This window comes from Equus caballus, unplaced genomic scaffold (assembly GCF_041296265.1).
Source record: "Equus caballus isolate H_3958 breed thoroughbred unplaced genomic scaffold, TB-T2T haplotype2-0000791, whole genome shotgun sequence".
In the NCBI taxonomy this organism is placed as follows: Eukaryota; Metazoa; Chordata; class Mammalia; order Perissodactyla; family Equidae; genus Equus; species Equus caballus.
Genome location: NW_027222000.1, coordinates 150,076 through 177,241, shown reverse-complemented (window position 1 = coordinate 177,241; position 27,166 = coordinate 150,076). Strand labels below are relative to the sequence as shown.

The following is a 27,166-nucleotide window of genomic DNA, read 5'->3' as shown; positions in this document are numbered from 1 at the left end:
GCAGTTCTACGGGAGATGTGCAGTGACATGTGGAGAGCCCGTGCTGCTCAAATCACAGCCTAATGTGCTAATGACATCTGAATCCCCCAATACACAAACACGCACTGTGGTAATGTCTGGTAACACCAGCTAAATTGACAGGAAAAATGTCACAGCTCAGTGTCATAAGATGGACACTGAGCATCCTGGCTGCTAGAGTATTTCGGGTCTTCGTTGTTGTCAATCTGGATGTTTCAGACATGCATCTCTCTTCTCACCACTGAGACTGTGCCTGTCGCCTCCTACTCAACCTCTGAGGCCCCACTGCGATGCCGTCGTCTTCCCTGACGCTTCCTCCTTGGCTGGTTCACCGTGTGCTCTCTGTGCTCCTGACGGTTTGCCCCTCTTTAGAGCTCTTTGCACGTGGACCCAGAGTTATTTCTTTACCCTGCATCTTTCTGGCTGGTTTGTGAGCAGGGTCTGTCTCTTATTCATCTTTGCAGCTCTGTTCTTCCACACAAGAATGCCAGCAGAAGTTGAGGGACATACCCTAAAGGGAAGACTTAGTGATTGTATTATTGGCGGTACTTTGATGTTTTGTTTTGATTTTGGTGAGGGTGCTAGAGGGTGGACTGCCAATCAGTGACAGTCCCAGTCGCTCAGTGCTCAGCTTATTATTTTGACTTGAATTTTACTAATGAGTTTGTGTCATTTACTCAGTATACAACATGCTTGATTGGGCTAAATGAGGAGAATTCCATAACTCAGGACCTGCAGGGAGGCTGATGCATGCACAGCAATCTGCAGTACTGTCCCCAAAGTGGGATTACACAAGTCTGGGCAAAGTCCTCGGAGGACCAGGAGAGGGGGCCCAAGGAGGATGTGGTTGAAAACCAGAACAGTGATGACATCGCTTCACATTTTGCTCCCTTGACACCCTCAGACCTCAGGGCTTTGCTGTCTATGATCATTCTCAGAGTGCTGGGAAGCCCGTTATGTATCGCACTACTGCCGTCCCCACTACTGTAGATTTTGGTAGAGTGTTTACCTTGGCTTTGATTGTGTCTCTACAGAGCCAGCCACCTGGTGGTCTGCTCATGTCGGGTCACACTTGATATTTAGCCTTTTGTGGTCAGAGACAGCGCTGTCCTGTGTATTCATTCCTCTGGGGCCTAGAACACAGCAGGTGTCCAATCACTAGGTGGAAGGCATCCATCCTCATAGAGCCTTCAACTCTGTGCTTTGTAATTATCGACTTTAACAGAAAGATTTGAAAGTACAGTGCTTCGCAGTAATTTTCTGATATTGTCAAGAAAGACTGTCCCATCAAGAATATGAAGCGTATCTTTATGAAGTGTCTTTACTTGAATGGGGATTAAGTTGGCTGCCCTGGAGACATTTTCCTGTCATTTCTGTTCGTCTACTTGCTAGTTGCATTGTATCTTTGATAAGTACTTTCTCAAGATATTGAGCAGTGTTTGCTAAATCTTGACTTCTGTTTCTTTTATAGATAGTCACTGATGATTTTCTCCCATTCCTATCGGTCCAAAACTCTTTCATAAAGAACAGATTTGAGTATCTTCTTATTCACTGTGGAGGCTTTTGTGGTCATGATGTATATCTCATAGACTAGACCTCAGGGATATGATGCTTTTGATTAAAGATGAGTATTTATTATATTATTATGGTGTATGTAGGAGGAGAAAAATTGAGAAGGAATGATGGTTTTCAGTTTCTCAGGTATGTGTATATATATATATATAAACATATATATTGAAAATTTTGGGGGCCGGCCCAGTGGCGCAGTGGTTAAGTTCGCACGTTCTGCTTCTCGGCAGCCCGGGGTTTGCGGGTTTGGATCCCAGGTGCGAACATGGCACCGCTTGGCAAAAGCCATGCTGTGGTAGGCATCCCACGTATAAAGTAGAGGACGATAGGCACAGATGTTAGCTCAGAGCCAGTCTTCCTCAGCAAAAAGAGGACGATTGGCAGTAGTTAGCTCAGGGCTAATCTTCCTCAAAAAAAAAAAAAGTTTCTTAATAATGGACGTGTTACTTTTTAACTCAGGATAAGATAAAATTTAAAAAAAAGAAGCTTGTTTATGATATAAAGGTGGAGTTGAGAACTGGGATATAATGCAGGTAAGTCATACCCAATGGAATTTACTGCAGAGCCGTGTGTTTTCATCCCTCCATTGACAAGGTGGACATTCACGCGGGTCCAAGTCAGGCTGAGTTTGCCTGGTGACCAGCTCTTTCTTCTGACCATCACCTCTGGGATGTGAGTTGCTGTCAGTGGCCCTGCTGTGGGGACCAGGGCCGGTCACAAGGTCTGCTGCAAGCCCAGGAGAGTCCCCAGTGATCCTGCTCCAGGGCCAGAACATCAGCATACCGGTGACTCCGTGTGGCTTTGTTTCCTGGGTGTATCTTGTAGGTAGCCTTGTAGACTCATCGGGTCATATTCTGATCCCTGGAATCTATGACCACGTGGCTCCTCTTACTGAAGAGGAAAAAAAAAATGTACGAAGCCATTGACCTGGACCTAGAAGAATACCGGAATAGCAGCCAGGTTAAGAAATTTCTGTTTGACACCAAGGTATGATCACAAGTTGATGGATAATCTGAACAAAGAATGATGGTAACAAATATTTTCCCAAGGCTTAATTTACTGTGTCCTGTTTATCTGCACATCTTAGAACTGAAAGCAGATGTTAATTCCAAGGGGGACTTTCACTTTCAAGGCCACTTCCCTGTGGTCTAGATCAAGCAGACCTTTATCTGGGGTCCCACTGGCACCGGACTCAGGCACCTAACCGTGGAGCAATTGCTCATTTCACAGATGCGTTTTTCCAAATCAGTTTTCTGGACTCAATCCCAAGCCGGCCTGCAGCCGGTGAGCTGGGCTCCCTAACTGTTTAAAGATTGAGGATAGTCTGAGGTTATTCCAGCTCCATGACCCTAATTGTTCATTTTTCTAGACAAAACCAAGAGACTTAGGGGCTAATCTGTAGACTGCCACGTCACTGCTGCCTTGGTGTAATAAGTAGACCCAAAGCCGAAAGCGTTACTGGCAAATTTAGATTTTTTCCTTTTCCCTTCTCCTCCTCCTCCTCCTCCTTTCTAAAACGCTTGCCTGCTAGGGTGTTTGCTAGCTATGGCTGGTTCCTGGGGGAACAGCCAAGAGAGGGAGAAGCATGCAGAAGAGAGCGATAGAGTTTCTTATCATGAAGTGTAGCTCTTCCTCAGACTAGCTCTACAGCGGCCATAGCAAGATTGAAAACTGGCTCACACATCTGCAGAGTTCTTTGAAGCCTTCTGAAAAATAAAATACATTTAGCACACAAATTATCATCGCAATGACTGGGATAGAAATTTATAAATGAACCCAAGTTTCTGAAAGGGCCCCTTTGCCATCTAGTAACTGCAAACTTCAGCGACGAGGGGCCCTCGCCAATGGGAGTGGCTTGGGCAGGCGAAGGCAGCAGAGATCTCGTGTCCTGAGGGGAAAGTCCACTTGTACTGTTTGTCCAGACATATCTAAGTGAGGCGATAATTAACTTGCCATTAACCGTGTCACAGATGTACAGAAATTGGTGATGCAAGCAATACAATTCAACTGAGTTTTAATTAAACATTCTTTCATATAATAAAATACTTTTATTTCAATTTAGGAGGAAATTCTAATGCACCTATGGAGGTACCCATCTCTTTCTATTCACGGGATTGAGGGCGCCTTTGAGGAGCCTGGAGCTAAAACAGTCATACCTGGCCGAGTTGTAGGAAAATTTTCAATCCGTCTAGTCCCTCACATGAACATGTCCGTGGTGGAAACACAGGTAACAAACGTGCATTGTTCTTCTGTCCAGCAGCGCCGTTCCTGAGAGCCACATGCCACACAGTAGTGAGCAACTCAGTTGTTAGCATTGAAGTATCACTTTTTTCCAATACAGAAGGGACTGGAACAAATGTCAAGAAACCAACAGGATTTTTGTTCAGTAAAAATCTCTTCCCTCAATTATATGCAATTACAGTCATCAGACAAATAACCATTTGGAGTTGGAGTGATGGGAAATTTTTGAAAACTAAATGGTGCATAAAAAGGCAAGATGGGTTTTACACACAGACGGAGAAGCTACTTGTCTACGGCTGGACTGAGCCGGAAAATCTTTACCCCCAGCGTTGGTTCGTCCATGATGTCTGAAATGAACCCCCTGAAAGCAGCCACCTTAATGAAAATGTTTGTGTCTGGAAGGAGGTGCGTGCCTGAAGTATCGACCTATCATCAGTGTACCTCAAGTTGCACAGAAGGTAGACTCTGAAGAAGGGAGCTCAAGGAATACCTCGGCGCCCTCTCTCCATCCACTGTCCGCTTTTATCGTCGTCTTAGCGCTAATTACATTCTCAAAGATCCTCCTTCCCCTCTGCGTCCCTCCGTCTTTTTGTTTCCATCTTCCTCCCTCCTTCCCTTTCTGGATGGACTGTTCCTCCTCCTCACAGCACACACTTTACATGAGCGCAGGACGGTCTTCGTCTTGCTCACAGCTATGTCCCAGCACCTAGAACAGTTCCTGCCACGTGACAGGTGTGCCTTAAATGTTTGTCGAAGGGATGAATATTTCAGAGTATGGAGTTTTTCTCTGGTGGATTTCCATAATGGCAACCGGAATGGAGCCCAGGGGAGAGAGAAAGATGCTGTCAATGAGCCTCCTTCACAGCTTAGCGTGAAATTGCTCCCACTTTTTGGAAATTTCCAAGTGTGTAATGTTCCCAAAATATTCCTTAAGATACTGATAAGTCCAAAAAGAGGGATATTCAAATTGAGAAGTTCTACTTGTGTTGTGTTTCATAATTACCTCAAACATTCATCATATTTGTATTACCCACAATATCATTCAAGGTTTCATAATTACCCAAATTCATAATAAGCCGACATTAACAGTGAGACACTGTGGTCGGGGAGGGGTGGGGACGGGAGGGGGGATTGGGGGGTCTCGGGAGGGGTGGGAGTGAGAGCAAGCATTCCTCACACTGGGCGCAGCTCTCCGTCCTGGAGACCCGGCTCACTCCGCGTCCTCCCTCTGGAAGAGCTGAGGGAAAATCAGAACGCTTGAATGCGTCAGCTTGGGATTCCAATCAGTTTCTTGATACAAGGCTATGAGAGCTACTCAAAATTTTCTCTTACAACTGAAAATGTTACCTTTAGGTAAAGCAGCATCTTGAATATATATTTTCCCAAAGAAATCGTTCCAACCAGATGGTTGTTTCTATGGCACTAGGACTACACCCATGGATCGCAAATATTAAAGATAATCAGTATCTTGCAGCAAAAAGAGCCATCAAAACAGGTTAGACTTATGCTATTTTGATTGCTGGTTTACACTGGGAACAAGGGGTGGTACCCGGTGGGGCTGTAGATAAAGCAGACACTTTTAAAACTTCACTGTGGACTCTCCTTTTATATGGGCTGCATTACTGACGGTAAACGGTGTGGTTCAGGGCTCTTTACACACACTGTCTCATGAATCCTCCCAACAGCCCTCCCCGGGGTGCAGATTAAGGCGAGAAGAGATTAAATAATTTGCTGGAGGGCACTCAGCTAGAAGTAGCGAAGCCAGGGTTCAAACTCACGTTCTGGAGACCTGAATTTGGGGGAAAATGATGGACTTGGAAACCTCCCAACCCTCCTTCTGCAAAACTCATGGAAATATTGGCCGATACATAAAAACTTTTAAAAGCACAGCTGAACTTGCACGAAAGTAAAGGAAGTCCTCTGGGGTTAAAAATGAAGAAGCTAAACTGTAGTGGAGCGAGCAAGCTGGCACCGGGCTGCCCTGTGGGGACTTGCTCTTCCCGGTCACAGAGCTCTGGGTTTAATGGCCTCCAGACCTCCTTGGAGCACTAACTCTCTGCGTCTATGAGTACAAGGGACACAGACGTCAAAAATTAGAGGACAAGTCCAACACCGAGAGCCATACTTCTCTACACAATCATCCCCACTGCCCTCAATTGTAGCAGTATTTTACCAGTAAAATTTGGGGGTGAAGAAAAGAGGAAGAAGAGTTAGGAAGTTAAATGGAATGCCAGCTGAAGAGAGATGTGTGATTGAAATGTCAAATTCAACAGTAAAGACATGAAATACAGGAAAATGCAGGAATGCATAAGGCACCTTTTTGTCTGTCTGTGTGCTAAACCAGTCCTGCCAACAAAGGACAGTCGTCTGCCACATAATGAGTTTTTCGTCAACAACGGACTGCATGTATGACAGTGGTCCCATAAGATTAGCACCATATCACCTAGGCGTGTGGTAGGCTATACCACCTAGGTTTGTGTGAGTACACAACAATTAAACCATCTAACAATTAAATCACCTAACGATGCATGTCTCAGAATGTATCCTGTCGTTAAGCAATGCACGAGTGTACATCATCTTTATTCACATTCACGCCTTGCTCTGTGGATCCAGAAGACACGGCATGTTCTCTTTTGTGTCTTCATTTATTTTTCATTCCCACTCCATCTCTGGCAACTTTCCCTATAGCCTAGAAGGTTTCAACTCATCTCTTTCTAGACCCCAGGATATCCATTAAAACTGTTTCCTGGGATACCTTGAAAGTTGAGTACAAACACTGCAACATTCAGGTGAAAGTTGAGTACAGCGATTTATTCATATGTTGGTTACAAAAGAAACACAAAACACCAAAGAAATGTGTTCCTAATATTTAATATTAGTGTTTCTAATACTTAATTCGTGAAGCAACCATAAAAGTAGGTAGGTACATCTTCTGTGGTACTCTGGCCAAAAACACATGACCTCTTCCAATCGTGAAAAAACGTCAGATAAACCCAAACTGAGGGACATTTTACAAAACAACTGATCAGTACTCTTCAGCAGGGTCAAGGTCATGAAAGACAAGGGAAGACTGAGAAACAGTCACAGACAAGAGGAGACTAAGGAGCAATGACAAAATGCCGTGTGGGATTCTGCATTGGATCCTGGTACAGCAGAAGGGAAAGAGTGAAATTCAAATAAAGGCTGAGTCTAGTTAATAATATTATCCAATGTTAATTTCCTATTCTTGATAATTGTACAATAGTTATGTAAGATGTTAACATTAGGGAAAGCAGAGTAAGGAATATATGAGAACTCTCTCTGTACTACTTTTGCAACTTTTCTGTAAGTCTAACGTTACTTTAAAATATTATTTAAAAATATTTTTTGAAAGTAGATAATAGTAAATAAGGCAACCACAGTTTTCTTCTTGACTCTATTGACTATTTTAGAATATAAATTGCATGATATCAAGACGCTTACTTATCCCAGCCACCAAATTTCATGGTGGGAAAAAAAAAAAAAAAGAAAGAAAGATAAAGTGAACACGACATTTGCGGAGATCACTGGGGGTAGTCTTCTCATTAATTTATTCAATGCCTTCTTTTCCTGTGTTTCAGTGTTTGGAACAGAACCAGATATGATCCGGGATGGATCAACCACACCAATTGCCAATATATTCCAGGATGTTATCCAAAAGAGTGTGATGATGCTCCCGCTGGGCACTGTGGACGATGGAGAGCACGCGCAGAAGGAGAAAATCAACAGTGAGCAGGTTCTTGAGGGGGCTGATCTCTCAGTGTGCAAACCACAGGGTGTCCACATCAGTAACCTTCCGACATGCTGCATATTTTAGATTGAATTTATGTCATCAAATCTTCCTGTTTAAATTGTACACTACTTTTCCTCCATTATTTGAATGGAAATAACAGTTTCTCTTTATTTCTTCTTTTGTTAGGTGGAACTACATAGAAGGATCCCAATTATTTGCTGCCTTTTTCCTAGAGACGGCTAAGCTGCATTAACAACGACGGGAACCTTCCAGCTTACATCTGAGCTGCTGACATATCCCCTCTCTCACATCCCTGGACAGGAATAGAATCTAAATATCCAGAGAATTTCTGTCCAGTAAACAATATTTTCCCTCTTTAATACGTCTTTGGACATTTGGACCAGTAATAAACTATTTTAAAGGTAGAGACACTGGAAATGGCTTAATGTCTCTGTTGCACACCTCTCTAAAGTCACAGCTACCTTCAACAACTTGATTTCCCCAAGTCTGGCCCCAGTAGTCCCCGGACTGGACTCATTCTGCCCTTCCAGCACAAGGATGGTTCTTCGATTAGACTTCTCTTGCCATTTGATTGGTGGAATTGCTCTAGTTTGCTGTGTCCTGAGGTGCTCAGGACACATAATCATTCATCCACTGACTGTCAGTACTTATGTCACCGTTGCTTTCACCACACATTCCTTTTATATTGTTAATAAAAACATTGGTCTACCCCACCGGCTACCATGATTTCCCTGGGGGTTCATTTTCAGATGAGTTATTGAAGCGTGATACATATTCACTTCTTGCCTCCCCTTCACTTTTTCCTTTCTTGAAAAGTTTTGAAACAGAAATGACCAATATTCACACTCTTATGCCATTTGGGATTCCTTGTGAGAAGATGCGTCTATCTTTATTCTAAGCCTCTTTACCTTTGCTGTGAGTGACGCCAGCCCACCGCCCCTCCTGCATCCTGTTCTGTCTCACTACCCCATCGGGAGAGGCCACTCTCCCTCTGACACCTGCGCACATGGAAATTCACCACAGCAGAATCAGCCCTGATGGAATTCTCTCACCCCGTTGGGATTTTACTCAGTGACTACATCTAAATTGTTCAAAGCTTTAAATAGCATCAATTTTAGACAGAGAACTGATCAACCTGACATCAGTAACACATCCCAAATTTGAAGCTGTCAGCTCAGGTTGCATTCATCAGTCATTTCAGTCGACCATCTTGTTTGGCTTGATTGGATTTGATGGTGTAAACAAATAAACAAAAGCACGTAAGTTTTCTACAGCTAAGTATAAGTAAACAAATCACTTCAGTCTTTATGAATTCACTATTTAAATAGCATTAATGGAGAAGAAGTTAAGGGTTTATTAAAAATGTTTCTCTTATGATTCCAAATAAAAACAAAGTGCCACACATTCCATCTCTTTGTGGGTGCTTGAAATGTCAGTTTTAAAGCTTGCTGCGTCATGTCTAAAACGGCTGGATCATGGGGCCAGCTTACCCTGCCTCTTGTCACAGAAACGGGACCCACCTGTGGCATCAGCCTCGCTGAGGCATCCATAAGGAGCCACTTCTTCTCTGGTGCTGGACAACATCAAGTCCTCTTGGTTAAATATTCGCAGGTGTTTGGTACTCGTCACTATTTAAGCACAGTCCATGCTCGCCAGATTTGGTTGAATCTTGTGAGGTTTTCGGATTCCGTGGACCTACCTGATGTATTTGGCAGAGGTCCCAAGGACTAACTGTACACGAGGTTTCTGACGCCAATTTATATTTTAACAAGGGTGTTCATAGTAGTCAATTAACAAAAGTTGGTTGTAAAATATAACCATTTCTGAGCAAGGGAACATCAGTTTTACCAAGTCACTAAATAAGAAGATGTATTTGCTGATCTGCATTCCTGCTGAATCTCTGAGACCTGCAGTGTCTTGGTCAATTATTCAGCTGCCACCAGGTGAGGAGAGGAGGAGGACGAATGAGGTCATTGAATCTAGGAGATTCCAACCCTGGGATGCCTGAGTCCAGAGCCGTGGTTTTCTGCCTCCCCGGGTCATGATGGGTCTCCCCAGCTCTCATTGATGGGTCCACGTTTTCTACCCAAACCCAAGCCATGTGGCTACCTGGGTCTTGCTGTGGTTTGGGAGCCAGATAGGAAGTATTTTCCGGATAGATTACATTCAGAGGGATGACAGAAATCCGCCCAGTGATTAGCCAGAAGACCAATTAACTAGTAATAAGAAGACAAAGAGGTTGGGGATAGAGAAATTTAAGTATTTGCTTTAAAAAATTTTACCAAAGAAGCATATGCACATGGATAAAGATGACCACCCAGTATACTTATTGGGAGTATATAGTGACATGATCAGGAGGGGACGTCATCGTATTGAAGGAGGGCAACATGTCAGGTTTGGGACTGTCCAGGTTTGGACTGTCAGTTAGATTTGGTAGATGCTCTTATGGAAGATAACGAGGACTGGGAATGTTCTTGGTTTTACGTTGTATTCATAAAAATAAACCTTGCGTGAGTGTGTGCTGGACAGTGCAAGAGCCCTGTGGTGACACACGTTCTCTGCACTTGCAGCTGGAGGAAGGCAGTCGGCCACAGACACACAAAGAACCTGGTCTGGGCTTCTTCTCGCTCCACATGTTCATTCCAGCGCATCCCTCCCTCAGCCTCTGTGTTAGCCAGACACCAGCCCAGCCCAGCGCAGCCCAGCCCCCTCTTCTGAGAACTGGACCCCGATCCTCCTGCATTTTTCATTAGAACCCGTTAGAATCCGAATTCGGCTCGTGGCTTCCTAGGGTCTGCGACTCTGAGGACCCCTGCTAGGAGCATCCAGAGGCTGTTCTCCTAACCCGGAGGTGCGCACGCGCCTGGCACAGCAGGAAAACCTCGCTCCGTTAGAGGAGGCCTCAGAGGCGCCGGGCATCGCTTGGGCCGGTGGAGGCGGAGGCCGGCCGCCCGGCCCGCAGGCCTCCGGCTCCCGCCCGGCCCGGGCGCGTCCGTTTCTCCCGCACCGCCCTCGGGGTTCTTTACCGCGGGCGGGCGAGCGAAGGGGTGGAGTGAGGAGGGATGGAGAGGGAGGAGGCGGGATCGCCCGGGGGTTACCCGCTCGGGGAGCCGCTGGAAGTGCCAGGTGGCCTTCCCGGTCAGACGCCGCCAGGCTCTCAGCCTGACGCGCGTCTCCCCTTCCTTAGATTGACTCCTTCGGCTTTCCGTTTTCCTCTTGGGGAGGGGTGGGACTTCCGGTTTCATCACCGGAAGACGACGAGCCGGAGGAGTCCGTCAGAGGGGCCAGCAGGAGCGATTGCGTCGGCAAACGGGTAAGTTATTCTCTGACCGGGCCGGGGGGGGGGAGGTTTGGAGGCGGGGACCGTCCAGCGTCTGCGCGGGGCCTGGGGGCGGTGGCTTGAGGGCTCGGGCCGGGCAGCTGGGCGCCGGGAGTCCCGCCAGGGCCCTTCGCTCTTCCTCCTCCCTCCTCCCCCCGCCTCAGCCCCTCCCCCGCTCGCCGGTCCCTCCCGACGCCGCCCAGACTCGCCCGACACCCGCCCGCCGCCCGCGCGGCGTCGCAGCCGCCCTGCCCCCGCCGTCACCTGCTCGCTCCGCGAGCCGGGCTCCCGGGGACCCGGCGGGCCTCCGTTTCCCCGCGGGCCCGGGCTCTCGGCGCGGAAGCGGCGCCCCGGGCGCCCCACGCAGCCCTGCACGCAGTCGGGGCGCTTCCGACCGCCTGGCTTCTCCGACTGGAACGCGGGCGCCCAGGCGGGGAGCTGCCCGGTGGGGGGGGGTTTCTAGTCCGGGCGGTGGTGTCCGTGGCTGCCCGCCCACTCCCTGTTTTCCCCAGCGCACCGATGCGCTGCTGCCACCCTCGCCTCCTTCGGTTGAGGATGCTGGTGCCCGAGAGCACCACGCCTGGAAGTGGACGGTCCTGGCCACTCAGGGTCCAGCTGCTCTCAGCAACTAGCGGGAGACCCCAGGCTGCCGCACGTCGCTGCTGGCAGCAGCGGGATCGTCCCTGGAGATACCCACCTCTTCCTAGTGGGCGAGCACGGCCTGAGTGTGCGTGCCCGCTTTCTGGAGCTTAGTCGGGGGGAGGTGGGTGCCAGGAGCTGCTGACCCCTGCGGTTGCGTTGAGTTTTGAATAGCCTGTTTATTGGGTTGGGGGGTTCTGGACTAGGACATCTTGGCAGGGTTGGCATCTGTGGACACATATGTAGGATTATTTTCTAGGTAATCATAGCCCGAATGGTGATTGTGTCGGGACTTTACAGTCCGTGCCGGTGGAACTAGTTACAGTATGCACCTGGTTTGCGGTGAAGCGTTAGTCCAGATGCAGCACTGCCTGGGGAAGGTCACTAACACGTATTGATTAGAACATCGTTAGGAGAGATTTTGATGCCTTTTGCTTTAATTAGCAAAAGGGAATGAACAGATATAATTGGGTTTTGAAATAAGCCTGTCACTATCAACAAGCATCCTGTTTCCTCCAACTTTGTTAAATGTACTTCTAGAGGCAGAATTCTGTGGAGGGAATGACGTTTTTCTGTTATTGTCCACATTAAAATGTTGCCATATTAACATTAATGCAAATTTTTGAACACTTCAAATAGTTATATTTTAACAGAATTTTGACCTGAAAAAGTCTGTAACTTCCGTTCAAAGAGGTGATAATTATTTTGTTTGTTCATGTGAATATACCAAAGATGGAACTTTCACTGCAATTTTGTACTTGTATATTTGTGATAGATTTTTAACCCAGTTTTCAATTAGGAAAGATAAATTTTAACTTTTAAAAGTTTACCAAAATGTATAAACTTTCATGATTTTTGGATATTATGTCTATTTTATTTAATTACTTTGGCTAGTTCTACAGAGTTTACACACATTAATAGAAAAATGAAATTGAAGAAATGGTATAAACTTTTCCAGTGTGGTATGAGATTTCTAATTTTCATTTTTTCTAGTGTAGGAGTATTGATTTTTGTTTTAATATTTTCAATTTAAAATTCTAATTAATTCAGATTTCTCTTACTGAGTAGAAATGTGTAATTATACATTTTCTTCATTTTTTTTTCTAATGATCATATCTAAAATAATTGAATAGTGTAGTTTGGGGAAATGTTATAATGTTTTTACTGAATTTAGGTTTTCCCCCTCTATCCTTAATAGGTACTATTCTTTTTCCCACAGCTATTCAGACAGTGTGAATACTGTCCTCATGGGCCGAGGCAGCTGTACACTTAATAACTTTGGGATTGTCAACATCACCTCTCTTCTCTGAGTGTTATTGAAAAATTTGAGTAATATTTCTGTAACTATACCTCACAGTGATGCTAGCGTCAAATGAGATAATAAGAATGCTTTTTAAGTGGTAAAGAGCTATAAGTTTTACTACTGTATTTTTAGTATCTAATATGTTTACTAATGTTCACTAGCTTACAAGTTGACAATCAAAATGAGTTAGTCATTGTCTTTGAGTTTTGCCCTCTGCATTTTAAATCAATGTAGTGAACCTGAGTGGAGAAGGGAAAAACAGTCTCTGAAAATAAAAGTCAGAGCAGTCAAACTTAGTTGTATAAGAAGGAATAGTTCCAAGTTCAATGAATGTGATAAATCCTTCATTTTACTGGGTAATTGGGCAGAGTCTTTTAAAGTAGCACTCTTGTTATTTTATCTGATGTCCTGTCAGAATTAGACAAGTGGATATGAGTTGTTTCTGTCCATTCCTCATGGACCCATTTCATGGAGAGGGGGCACAAAACTTCAAAATTAAATTTGGATTTTAATTAGTATCCAATTGTAATCTTGCTTATTTTGGTTGGCAGAATAATGCAACTCCTCCTTAGCCCTATCCCTCCCAATACAAAAGATTCCACGTCCTAGTTGCTAGAATCTGTGACTATGTTATGTTACATAGTCTATGGAATATGTAGTAACGTGTAAAATGTAATAATATGTAGTGTTATAATTTAAAGCAAAGTTATTCGTTAAGGTCTATTTCAAAGTGAAATATTTTTTTTGGTAAGGTTGATTGGCCCTGAGCTAATGTCTGTTGCCAATCTTCCTCTTTTTGCTTGTACACTTAATAACTTTGGGATTGTCAACTGACCTAACGTCTGAGCCCATCTTCCTCTATTTTATGTAGGATACTGCGAAAGTGTGGCTTGACAAGTGGTGCTAGATCCGTGCCCAGGATTGGAACCTGCGAACCCCTGGCTGCTGGAGCAGAGTGTATGAACTAACCATTACACCACTGGGACGGCTCCAAAAGTGAACCATTTTATTAATGTTCATTCATTCTGTTTTTTATTGTGAACTTCAGAAGAACGCTAGGTGAGTGGTTTGGCCCTGGCATGCATCATGTATGTGTCCTGGGTTAGTGTTCTGAGGCCTGTATTGGACATCTTTAAAATGTGGTTGTTAGGGAGGCAATGTAGTTAGTGTTAGAATTCTTGGGGGTTCATATTCCAGCCTCTATGTATTAGTTGTAGGAAAATGGCCTTAGTTTCTTCCTCTCCAAGTGGAGAAATGATGTGTCTTTGAGTAGTTGATGAGATAATGTGTGTGAGCGTGGCTTAGAAACTATAAAATGCTGTCTCTGCACAGATTATTAAGACTACTCTACAGTCTTTAAATCCAGCCTTAATACATGCAACGTGAGAGTTCTGCACAACAAGAGGTCGGAAACATGGATTCTGTACCATGGGTTCTGTGGAGCAGGCAGAACCTTACCTTGCTGCCATATTGGTTTTGCCTTCTCTTACTTGAAAAACCAGACAGGCGCTTCCTTCCTTCTTTTTAGTCCCATTTGTAAGATTGATTCAGAATGGGAGTATAGGAATTAGTTTGCATTTTTCCAGAACTAATTTGTTACCTTTTTCATTTCTTGTCAAACATTTTAAGTTTAAAGAAAATGATTATTTTCCGTTTATTTAAATTCCCAAAATGCTTTATGTTCCAACAAATTCACTTCATTTAAAATTAATGAAGTTTTTGAAAAGTCTTTGTGCTAGGCACAAAAAGTAAACCATCCCACTTCTTGTCCTTGTAATCTTCAGTAACCCCAGCAGTCAGTCCCAAGATACTGGCTGTAACAGAACATTTGTCAGTGCCAGAGGTGCACGGCGGAGTAATTAGCTTGGCCTGGAGAAGTCACAGAAAATATCACAGCAACGTGGAAGACCCATGGGAGTTTTCTGTGCGGATGTAGGAGGAGAGGGCTTTTTAGGCAAAGAGGGCAGCTTGTTGGAAGGCACACCTGGTTGAGAACCAGTCAGCAGCCTAATGTGGGTCTTAGCAGGGCCTAAAAGAGGGAGAAGCGCCGAAAGAGGACAAGGTTTAGTTTGTCAAGGGCTTTGAATTGAAGGCTGTGTGCTTTACTTGGTACTTTTTCCTATGGTCAAGTTGAAACCGTCAAAGCTGTCAGATCTCCCACCCTCTGGTGTTGTCCCTTTTCCTTAATAGGTACCATTCCCTTTCGCACAGCTATTCAGACACTGAATACTGTCCTCAGGGGCTGTGTGAGAAGCTCGCTTCAGTAACTGAGGCTTTTCTGTGGAGGCCCCATTAGAGGAGGCTCTCTCCCTGGAGCCACTGAGGCACGCGAGAGGCTGGAGTTGATGACGTTCCACATAAGGCAGTAGAAGTAGAGTACAGAGGATAGAGTGGAGAGACATTTTTGATGTGGAAAGGACAGGATTAAGGGCCAGTGAAGGAGGAGGTGAGAGAGGGAGGAACTAAGAATAGTTTAGAGCACTGATCTTTGTGTAGAGAGCTGGCAGACTAGCTCCATGGAAGCAGGTTTGGGAGAGGAGAGCAAGATGAATTTGTTTTTGGTTGTATTGAGTGTTTGATATCTGTAGGTCATCCAGGAAGAGATGCTGAGATTAGAAGTAAGGTAGAGACTGGAAATAAAGGCAATGAGTCCCTGGACCATTTGAGGTGGCTGGAGAGCACGCAGAATGAATGAAGTAGACCAGGGAGGAAGATCGAGGCTGGGCAGGGGAAAGAAAAATACAAATAGCTGGGATTTGAGCATGTTCCTTCTTAGTATATGCCCGATGACGTCTGCAGAGTTTATCATTCCCTTTTAAATAGCAGGGGTCAGAACAAAGAGGACCCGAAAGGCCAGGTATTTGCTTTATTGGTGATTGTGTTTCAGCTCTGTGTGCTTTATGTTTCTCCTGTTGTACGATCAGTGTCTGAGTTGGTGATCTCTAAGCAGACGTGGAACCGTGAAATAGCATATCTCAAATTGCAGTCCAAGTTAGGAAAAAAACACACGAGGGATTTGAAATAAAAGATTTCCAAGATTCTCAAAATTCTAGGACTTTTTATTAAGTCTTGAATATACATTGAGTTGACACCTTCACAAACACAAACCCCTTTAGATTAGGAAATGACGTGGGAACGACGTTACACATTAAAAAAATCGGTCATTATATATTTATTAAAATCCTGAGGAAAACTTCAGATTTATCTAGAGCATTTTAGTATCTTACGTTCCTTTTGTATAATGCAGTGAACATATCCATTTTGTTAGTATTATGTAATTAAAACATAACTTCTATTAAATTTTAAGTCTCTAAGTGATAGAGTTTTTAAAAAAAAATATATTACATAGTTATTTTTTAAATATCCTCCTCCAGTGAGCAGATTTGACCTAGGCATTTGGAAAACTTGGCTCAGGTTGTTTTGTCCTGATAATTAACATTAATCTTTAAATAACTCTTTTGGCTTCAACATGGGGGAAGTTTATTAAAAGGGAAATGTCATTTGCTCTCTTTTAATGAATAAAACAAAACATAATAGCTGCCAAATTTTGTAGTATGTGCACAAAGATACTATATTATAGGGAATAGCCTGTGTTTTAGCAATGTATGATGTCCTACTGTTTTATTACTATTGAGTATGTGACAGTGACCGTCATTGCAAATATTTTAAATTTAAAACAATTTACGCCCTGCGGATAGATTATTGTGCAATAGCCATTTCTTTCTAAATGACGGTTAATGGATTTATCCTTTGAATACTATGTTTAGCATAATATAGCAGAACTAAAAGTAATGATCAAAAGACCAAGGTTAGCATGTGACGTTTCCTAAAGGCTTGAAATAACTTGGCGTTATGTATTAATAACATTCAGAAAACATAGTCATGCCTTAACATATTAATCTGCTTATATATTTCAGCTGAGGTGGTGATTTTTACTTTTGGCCGTCTTATAGAAAAGCTTTTTGAAAAGTTAACTTTCTCACATCAGCTGAAGTCTTTAAAAAATCTGATTAGTATTTTATAGAGAATACTTTCTTGCCTCTTTTGAATAATATAGGCTAATCATAGGCAGTAGCTTCATATATTGTTGGAAGAAGTGTAATTACAAAAATTAACTTGTCATACACCACAGCTCAGCAAAGTAACTTTCTTATAAGTCCATGGTCACAGTATGTTTTTGCAATTCAGCATCTGGCTCTGTGGGATATCGATGGCTTCTATGAAGAAAAGTACCAGGGTGAGCAATTAAATGCAAAATGACAGCATAAAATATGATCATTATGGTTATACAAAAGACGCATTTATGAATTTTGCAGATAACTGTCATTTTTCTGCTCATATTTTTCTGTTGCTTTGTTAGCTTAATAATTTTAGTACAATTTATTTTTTTCTTCTAAAAAATGAACACTGCCATTTTTATTATCCTGGCACTTGTTTATATGTCTTTTTTGTTTGTCAGTTTTGAAGATTAATGATAGTTGTTTCACTGTCTTTTGACACAATACTTTCAACTTGATTTCAAAATTGAAGAATTTAAAAAAATTGCATAGCAGTTGTATTATAAGAGTACCACTTCTTATGATGAGTAGTATTTTATCACGTGTGGTTTGGATAATAATCACCACCCGAAAGTAAGTTTTGCCAGTAGTTTCCTCGTAACATCACGTAGTGTTTTGAAGTATTTTTTATGGTATCAACTCTCTGATTTGGTCCAGGGTAAAACAGTGTTGACATGAGGAATCATATAGCAAAGTTGTTGTCTTTCTTTTGTCTCTTACTTGCAAAATGTATTCTACATGCAATGAAACTGCTGGACGTTGCGGAGAGGGAGTCACTCTGGAGGACTAAGTGTCCGTGTGACCTTTGGAGCATGCCATTGTGTGAAGCTCCGTAATGTTAACCTCCATTTTGTTAAGTTCCATTATGTTAACCCCTCTTGGCTCCTCTGCAGCCCTGCCTGTCTTTCCAGCCTTACCTTTCACTGCTGCCATTTTTGAAAACCTATGTGTTACCCAGTTGCTCTCGTTTTCTTTTACTTGTGCTTATAGTATCCCTGTCTCCCGAAATACAGTAGTCCCCCCTTATGTGGGGGGGATACGTTCTAAGACTCCCAGTGGGTGCTTGAAACTGCATAGTACTGAAGCCTGCATATACGTTTTTTCCGACATGTACACTGCTGTGATAAACTTAGAAATTGGGCAAAGTAAGAGAGTAACAGCAATAACTTCTGTTTGGCATATCCAGATTTCCAGCACGACTGCTCTTACACGTTGGGGAAATTATTAAATAAAATACGGGTGACTTGAACACCAGCACTGTGATACCTTGACAGGCGCTCTGATAACCAAGAGGGCTACTGAGTGACTGACAGGCGGGTATCGTGGATCCGGTGGAGAAAGGGATGATTCACGGCCCCGGTGAGAGGGAGCTAGATGGCACAAGATTTCATCACGCTACCTAGAATGGCGAGAAATTTAAAATTTGTGTATTGTTTATTTCTGGAATTTTCCATCGAATATTTTTAGACCTCTGCTGACTATAAGTAAGTGAAATTGCAGAAAGTGAAACCACAGGTAAGGGGGGGACCATTGTACTTTTTTTAGCCATTTGGTTAAATTCATCCTGAGCTTGAATGTGTGGTTGGAACTCTGTCCATTCTGTGAAGACTTTCTAATCTTAGCAGTCAACAGGAACTTCTTACTTTATGCTCTTGTGGCATATTTTGGGTGTCTGTTGTTATTATCAAAATATGCTTTGCAGATAGAGCATAGCTTAAGTTTTTTTTAATAAGTTTAAAAAAATCGTATTTACTGAAATCCTACTATATGCTGAGTACTGTGCTGGGTTCTGGGATGCTAGTGAAAGAGTTTATTTCTTCTGCTCAAGAAGGTCACATGCCAGTTGTAACGCAGAGTAGTAAGAACTGTGGTGGGGGCAGATGGGAATGTGCAGGCAGAGGGCTAATCCAGTGTCAGGGTTGGCAGTCTGGTTCTTGGAGGAGGCAGCAAGCCTGAGGCCTGAGGACAGCAGAGCACAGCCATGGAGCACGCGCAGGCCTTGCCCACCAGCCATAACTGCTTAGATGGCTTGGTGGATGGACCTGAATCATTGGGGACTTATGTCTCATGATGTTCTTGTTTTTTGTTTTTTTTTTTTTAAATTTAATCATTTTCGTGAGAACCTTTGAAAAAATTAATTTCCTAGTTTTCAACTTTTGGAACCTCTCCATAACCTGATTTAATATTGTCTCAGTGACTTAGGATTATTATTTTGTGCGTTGTCATGTTGGGCTCTAAGAAATCATGTCCTCTGGGCATTTTGACCCAGAGAAGGGTGTTTTTAAATATCTGAATGTTCCCTGATTACTTTTAATTTTTTCTGTCTGCTTTTTCTAGTTTTTCTTCCCTTTTCCCGTTTCACTGCTATCAGTGATCTTGTCTAGAGTAGCACAATTGCTCTCCATTATTTGCCATCGATAAGAAGCCAATGAATCAGGTTTATCAGTAAGTATCAGGAAGGGGTGATGGATCTGAGGAAGGAACTTAGAGACTCACCTTCAATCCCAGTACCTAAATTCAAACATCATCTCTTCAAATATGTTTTGCCGCTCCAAGCCCTTTTGGGCAGGTTTCTTACTTTTAGCTAAGGCTTGGTGGGTGATGTTGCTGCCTTGGTGAGTTTTTGATAGCTGAGGTGTTCGTGTTTCCCTGCATCACGATTCAGGTCATTTTGTTTTCGTTGCTCTCCTGATGTGGTCTAACTGTTTTGTCTGATTTCAGGAATGCTTTTAAATGGTTTATGTTTTAAGAATTAATAGACAAGGCTTATATTATCCATTTGTTCTTATATAACTTACTTCAATTATAGTATCAAAGCAGGCGTTTTTTATTGTGATCAATTTTGAAGAAATTAGGTATATCAGTTTTATTTATTCATTATTAATTTCGTTAATAATCAAGTTCATGAATGATGAGTTTAGGAATCAGTGACACCCTCTGAATTAATTGCTTTGTTTATTTGGCAGTAAAGCAAAACTAGGACAGTATTATACATTTGCGATATGTTTCTATATTTAGATAGAGAGAGGTACTATCTGTTGTTATTAATGTTACTGTTATCTTTACCTTTTAAAAACAAATATATATACTAACAAACATGTCTGTGTGTGACTGAGAGAGAGAGTGTGTAAGTGTGTGTTTTTGTGTGTGTCCATACATATCTTTTAGCATTTCCAAATTGGCCCAGGTGATTCTAATCTAACCTTTCTGGTCAGAATTTTAAGTATGTAAAAATTCTGTATGAAAATGGTAATAAAAACGCAGTCATTCAGTTTCATAGTGCAATTACTTATTGTGACAATTCTTGTTCAGGAGGAGTCTGTTTCCACCAGCATTGTTTTGGACAGGGAGATGGCAAGTGTAGACTATACTCTTGAGTCTGTTAGGGAGTGACGCTTTTTCTACTGTAGTGCTGTAATAGCTTTACATTTTGTGATTCTGTGGGCTACGCAGACGTGATGTGTTCAAGATGAATCAGACGATAAAATTGACTTGTTTTCCATCTGATAGCTGGTACTGCTTTCAGCAGTAAAACTGAATTATTTCTACAGATCGAAAAACAATCTATGAGATATGAGGTCATTTTCCTTATATAGCCATAGTTAAATGATTTGTTTCTATGACTGGTTTTTATAGTATAACCTGTTAAGGTTTTATCCCCTTATGCTCAAGACAGATTTAAGACTTAAAACAGACAAATTAGAAGAAACAAAACTAGAGATTTTTTAAAAAGTGTAACTTGTTTACAGAGTTTCCTCACCATTTAAATTTTATTCTTTCCTTTTCAACAGGTGTATAATGCTTATTTGCTTTAAAACCCTTGTTCATTCACTCACTTATTCTTTTGTTTATTTTTTTGCTCAAAAACTTTATTGCAGAATAGTTTACATACAATAAACAGCATCTATATAAAGTGCACAATTTGATGGGTTTTGACAGTTCTATACACCTCTGAAGCCATCTACAGAATCAAGATAAAAGAACATTTCTCTTACCCCCTTAAGTATCCCCATGCCTCTTTGCAGCCCACCACCTCTTCCTGCCTGCCACAGGGAACCCGTGACCTGTTTTCTGTCACTGTAAATTAATTTGCTATATCTTGTCGTATGTGCTGTTGTCTGAGTCTTTGTGTGAACACGTGTTTTCATTTCTCTTGGGTAATTACCTAGGAGGGAAATGACTGGGGTAATGTGATGACTCTGTGTTTAACTTTTTAAGAAACTGCCATCGAGTCTTCTTTAATTTCTCTCAGTCGTGTTCTCTAGTCTTTAGTGCATAGGCCTTGCACATTTTTTGGTTAAATTTATTTTTGCACAATTTTAAATCAAATCGCATGCTGTTAATATTTAAAAGTGCAGTTGATTTTTGTTTATTATCCTTTGAATTTCCTAAATTCATTTAATTGTTCTAGTGTGGGCGTGTGTGTGTGTATGTGTGTATTTTGCATCCTGAGGATTTTCTATGTAAACGAGAATGGAAGTAGTTTTACTTGTATTTATCCGGTATTTATGCCTTCACTTCTTTGTTCCTCTTCACTTTTAGTAAGTCTTCTTCCTAAAATCTGTTCTTAGATCTGGCATTCATCTACCCACTGTGGCTGTCCTGTGGTTACAGATTGCATGAGAGTATCATTTCCAGGTTTTATATTTTGAATATTTTTGTCTCTGAATGTTAATTGTGTCTTTTATGCTTAGCACATAGTTTTGATCTTTTAATACAATCTGATAATTCTTTTTAACTGTAGTGTTTATTAACATTTAATGTAATGTAGTTGGTTGGATTTATACTATTTTGCTCTTTATTATTCTGCGTCTCCTGTGTTTTCTTTGTCTGTTCCTCCTTTACTGCCTTATTCTGTGTTGACATGAATTCTGTCATCTTCTATTTATCTGGGAATGTCTTTACTGCCCCTTCATTATTAAAGTATAGTTTTGCTGGATATGTGATTCTTTATTGATGGTTTTTCTTTCAGCACTTTGACTGTATTATTATTCTGGCTTTCGGCCTCTGTTATTTCTTCTAAGTCAGCTCTTATTTGTATTTTTTTCTCCTCAGTGTGATGCAAAGTCACCTGTTGAACATGTAGCTGTTCCTTGTATGTGGTGGATTTGATTGCTTTCCAGATTTTCTTATTGTCTTTTTCTTTTTAGTAATTTGACTATGATGTTTGTAGGTGTGACTCTCTTCGTGTTTGTACTTATTCATGTTTGTTAAGCTTCTTGTATCTGTAGATCAATGTATTTCATCAAATTTAGAAAGTTTTCAGCTATTACGTTTTAAAATATTTCTTCTACCCCTTTCCCTCTTTTCTCTGTTATTGGGATTCTTACTGCACATTTGTTGAAATACTTCAAATTGTCCCATAGGTCTCTGAAGCTCTTTTCATTTTCCTTAAAGTTTTCTTTCATTTCCAATCTTCTGAGTCGATAATTAATATCATTCTATCTTTAATTTGACTGATTCTTTCCTCTGCCTTCTCAAATCTGCTGTTTTCCCATGTAATAATTTTTTCATTTCTCTTATAGTGCTTTTCATCTCTAGCATTTGTTTGGTTGTTTTTATCATTCTCATTTCCTTATTCGCATTCCCTATTTGTGGAATCACTGTTATTATATTTTTAAAAAATTTTTGAAAATTTGAAAGAGTTCTTAGAACCTCTTTACAGGAGATACTTGAAGACTTTCTCTGCTACATTGACATCTGGGCCAATTTTCCATTGACGTTTTTCTCTTCCTGAATCTGGACCATAGTTTATATTTTCTTATAAACACAGCTTATGATTTCTTTCTTTGTTGTTGTTGAAAATAAGACATTTTGTATAGTGTGATGTGGAAAGTTTGGATTTTGATGCACTTTTCTAGAATGTCTTTTTTTCCCTTAACTTGCATGGTCTTAAAAGCATAGAATTTTATCTCCCTGTGGTGTACAGACACTGATGTTTATGTTCAGTTTTTAAATGCTTGCTTACTTGTATTTTGCTTTACTCTCTGGGTGTTTCCCCTGTAAATGTAAGAATTAATGGTCACACAATGATTTGGGCAGAATTTGTAGTCAAACACCTTGAGCCCATTATGATCTTTGCCATCTGTCTTTCTGTTTGTGGGTGTACAGGGGGCACATTCAAAGTTTACCTAGTTACCAAGCCTCTGTTCTGGGGCTTTTACTGTCTACCACGTTCCCTCGAAGTTGCTTTGCTTAGTCAACCAGGCATGTGTGGGGAACTTCATCTGGTCCTTTTATTGGCCTTTCATTTATAGGATCTCCTTGCTGAGTTTCTTGCTAGTCTGACAGTTGCCCAGACTGGGCTCATACCTCTGTGGACCAATGTTGTGAGATTTCTTTGGTTGCTTCCCACCAACTTTGGTCCCTTCTGGCTGACAGAGCGATAGAGGTTTGCTGCCTGCTCCAAATAGCTTCCTCCCTCCACCACCTTAGCTCATAGCTCCTCTTTTTGTGCCAGTCATGTGTTGGTAGAGCTAGCATGCTCTCTCACCAAGTCGCGGGGATGGTAGTCTCCCAGGCAAGTGCTCCTTTCTCAGCCTCTTACCTAGGGCTTTGGATAAAGTGCATTTTCCACTCGTTGCCTGAATATGGTTTTCAGAATCATAAAATTGTTGCTTTTGACAGTCCTATGCAGTTTTATACTTGTATCTGCTGAGAAGGTTCACTGACTTCTTTATTTTGCCAAAGCTGGATATTCCTGAGTAAGCCGTTGTTTCTTCAGAAGTGTCTTCTGCTCCGTTTTCTTTCTCTCTCTCTCTTTTCCTCTGGGACTCTAGCTAATTAGTTATACATTAGACCTTTTGTAGTCCTCAGATAGGACCCTGAGAGTCTCTTTTCTTTTTTAAATTTATTTTTTATTTATTTTTCTGAGGAAGAGTGGCCCTGAGCTAATGTCTGTGCCATTCTTTCTCTATTGTGTATGTGGGATGCTGCCACAGCATGGCTTGATGATGGTGTTGTAAGTCCTCATGCGGGGTCTGAACTCATGAACCCTGAGCCGCTGAAGCAGAGTCCGTGAACTTAACCCCTACACCACCAGGCTGGCCCCTCTTTACTTTTTTTTTTAATTCTGTCTTTTTCCTTAGATTCTTTTTGTTAGATGATTGCTGTTGATCTGTCCTCAAACTCACTGATTCTTTACTTTGTCATTTCCATTTTGTTATTAAGCCCCTTTTTTTATTCTAAATATTTTATCTTTTGTTTCTGACATTAACATGTGGCTTTTTAAAGAATAATGTTTATTTCTTTGCTGAAATTTATTATTTTTTTTTCCATTTGTTTCAAACATATTTTCTTTACTTCACTTAATATTGTTGTAACAGCTACTGTATGGTTCTTTTAAAATAATTCCATCATTTTGACCATCATGTTTGCCATACATCTTTTTGCTTGAGATTTGGACACGGTTTTCTGACTCTTCCTAACTCAAGTAATTTTGGTCATTTTGAATTTTATGTTGTGTGGTCTCTGGATTTTGTTGTGTTGCTTTAAATATTGTTGGTGTTTTCATTTTAGCAGGCGGATGACTTGACTACGACCACATCGTTATCTGTCATGTCTGCAGTAGTCAGCCACTCCTATCTCATTCCTGGTGTTTAATTGCAATCTGCTTTCACTCTTGTTCATACATGGTTTATGTTTTCTGGGTTTATTCATAGATTCAGGTGTTCCTTTAGCTCTCTCCTTTATGGTATTTACTTCTTACTCTTCTGTGGCTATCATTGCATTCGGACACTTTCCCGCTGATCCAGAAGTACAACTGGTTTTTCCCTTGTGATTTAGCTGCCTGTCTTTCGTCAGTGGTCTCCGACCCTGGATATCCTCTGGGTAAAGCCTCCCAAAAGGGGAGGCGTGCTGGATTACCTTTTGCCATTTGCTTGCTTTGGGCCTTGACTCCACACTAAAAACTTCCAGCTTTTGTTTAGTCTCCAGAGCCATCGCATAGTTATTTTTTTAGTATTTTATCCAGACTTCGTAGCTGTTATTTGTGAAAGGTTTGGTTTGTTAGAAGCTTAGTATTTTGTACCAGAAGTATATGAAGTGAAAGAAAAAAAAACCAAACCTCTTTTTTTTTTTTTTCCAAATTGAGGAAGATCAGCCCTGAGCTAACATCTGCTGCCAATCCTCCTCTTTGTGCTGAGGAAGACTGGCCCTGAGCTAACATCTGTGCCCATCTTCCTCCACTTTATATGTGGGACACCTACCACAGCATGGCTTTTGCCAAGCGGTGCCATATTTGCACCCATGATCCAAACTGGCAAACCCTGGGCCGCCAAAGCAGAACGTGCACAGTTAACTGCTGCACCACCGGGCCAGCCCCCAAACCTCTTTAAAAATAGTTCTAAATTTTGTTGTCAAGGCATTATATGCTCGTTGTAGGAAATTGAGAGGAATTAATAAATTCTAATGAATCTGAAAAAAAATTACCCATATCCACTTTAATATTTTGATTTTTTGGGGGGGTATTACACAACTGAATGTGCTATGCATAATATTTTAAAATCTGCTTTTGGTTAAAATCATGTGAGAAGTGTTTTTCTTTGTCATTAGATATTCTTGGTAGATATTTTTATGGCAGTATAATACTTCGTATGCATGCATATGTTGGTTTATATGACCATTTTTTAATGCTTGTTACGTTGGTTGTTCAGTTTTTTACTTTTATATATGACCCTGTGGTGGACATCTTTTTGTATACATCATTGCAACCTTTTCGTATTATTTTCTTAGGACAGGCCCCTAGAAGTAGACATACTGGGTTTCAAAGTGAATGATGAGGTTTTAAAGTTGTTCTTAGATACAACTGAATTGCTTTTCAGAAAGTCTGACCCATTTGACACTTGTGAGTGCTGTCCAGCTTACTGCACCTTCTAACCATTAGCATTAGATTTTTGGTATTTTCTCATTTAATGGATGGAAACTCTCATAATCTGCTTTTGGCAGTTTTTGATGAACTATTTTGGCCAAACTTCTTTATCTAATTTTTAAAAATTTACATCTCTCTGTTTTAAAATGATCCATTCATGTTCTATGCCTATTAAATGTATGTTTCAGTCTATTGTTTAAATAACTGCTTTTAAAACTATTTTAATGGTAGATGAGACAGAACCTAATTTTGTACCTGTAATACTATTAACTATGAAAACAGTTTTTTAGTATATCATTTCTTTTTGACTATCTCTTTGAATATCTTCATGTTTGCGTCTCCCCTTCCTTAGATTGACTCCTTCGGCTTTCCGTTTTCCTCTTGGGGAGGGGTGGGACTTCCGGTTTCATCTCCGGAAGACGACGAGCCGGAGGAGTCCGTCAGAGGGGCCAGCAGGAGCGATTCCGTCGGCAAACGGGTAAGTTATTCTCTGGCCGGGCCTGGGGGGAGGTTTGGAGGCGGGGACCGTCCAGCGTCTGCGCGGGGCCTGGGGGCGGTGGCTTGAGGGCTCGGGCCGGGCAGCTGGGCGCCGGGAGTCCCGCCAGGGCCCTAGGCTCTTCCTCCTCCCTCCTCCCCCCGCCTCCGCCCCTCCCCCGCTCGCCGGTCCCTCCCGGCGCCGCCCCGACTCGCCCGACACCCGCCCGCCGCCTGCGCTGCGTCGCAGCCGCCCTGCCCCCGCCGTCACCTGCTCGCTCCGCGAGCCGGGCTCCCGGGGACCCGGCGGGCCTCCGTTTCCCCGCGGGCCCGGGCTGTCGGCTCGGGAGCGGCTCCCCGGGCGCCCCACGCAGCCCTGCACGCAGTCGGGGCGCTTCCGACCGCCTGGCTTCTCCGACTGGAACGCGGGCGCCCAGGCGGGGAGCTGCCCGGTGTGGGTTTCTAGTCCGGGCGGTGGTGTCCGTGGCTGCCCGCCCACTCCCTGTTTTCCCCAGCGCACCGATGCGCTGCTGCCACCCGCGCCTCCTTCGGTTGAGGATGCTGGTGCCCGAGAGCACCACGCCTGGAAGTGGACGGTCCTGGCCACTCAGGGTCCAGCTGCTCTCAGCAACTAGCGGGAGACCCCAGGCTGCCGCACGTCGCTGTTGGCAGCAGCGGGATCGTCCCTGGAGATACCCACCTCTTCCTAGTGGGCGAGCACGGCCTGAGTGTGCGTGCCCGCTTTCTGGAGCTTAGTCGGGGGGAGGTGGGTGCCAGGAGCTGCTGACCCCTGCGGTTGCGTTGAGTTTTGAATAGCCTGTTTATTGGGTTGGGGGGTTCTGGACTAGGACATCTTGGCAGGGTTGGCATCGGTGGACACATATGTAGGATTATTTTCTAGGTA

General features: G+C 42.5%; 2 protein-coding genes across 2 annotated transcripts in view; one reads left to right on the top strand and one right to left on the bottom strand.

The window, feature by feature from the left end:
• The window catches only part of LOC138915126 (large ribosomal subunit protein uL15m-like), a 253,999-nt gene that overhangs the window by 127,456 nt on the left and 99,377 nt on the right, over positions 1-27,166 (bottom strand).
• The window catches only part of LOC138922397 (large ribosomal subunit protein uL15m-like), a 79,113-nt gene continuing 62,790 nt past the window's right edge, over positions 10,844-27,166 (top strand). Inside the window, 1 exon segment of the mRNA XM_070259085.1 lies at positions 10,844-10,913. The gene's annotated coding sequence lies outside the window, so the exon portion shown is untranslated.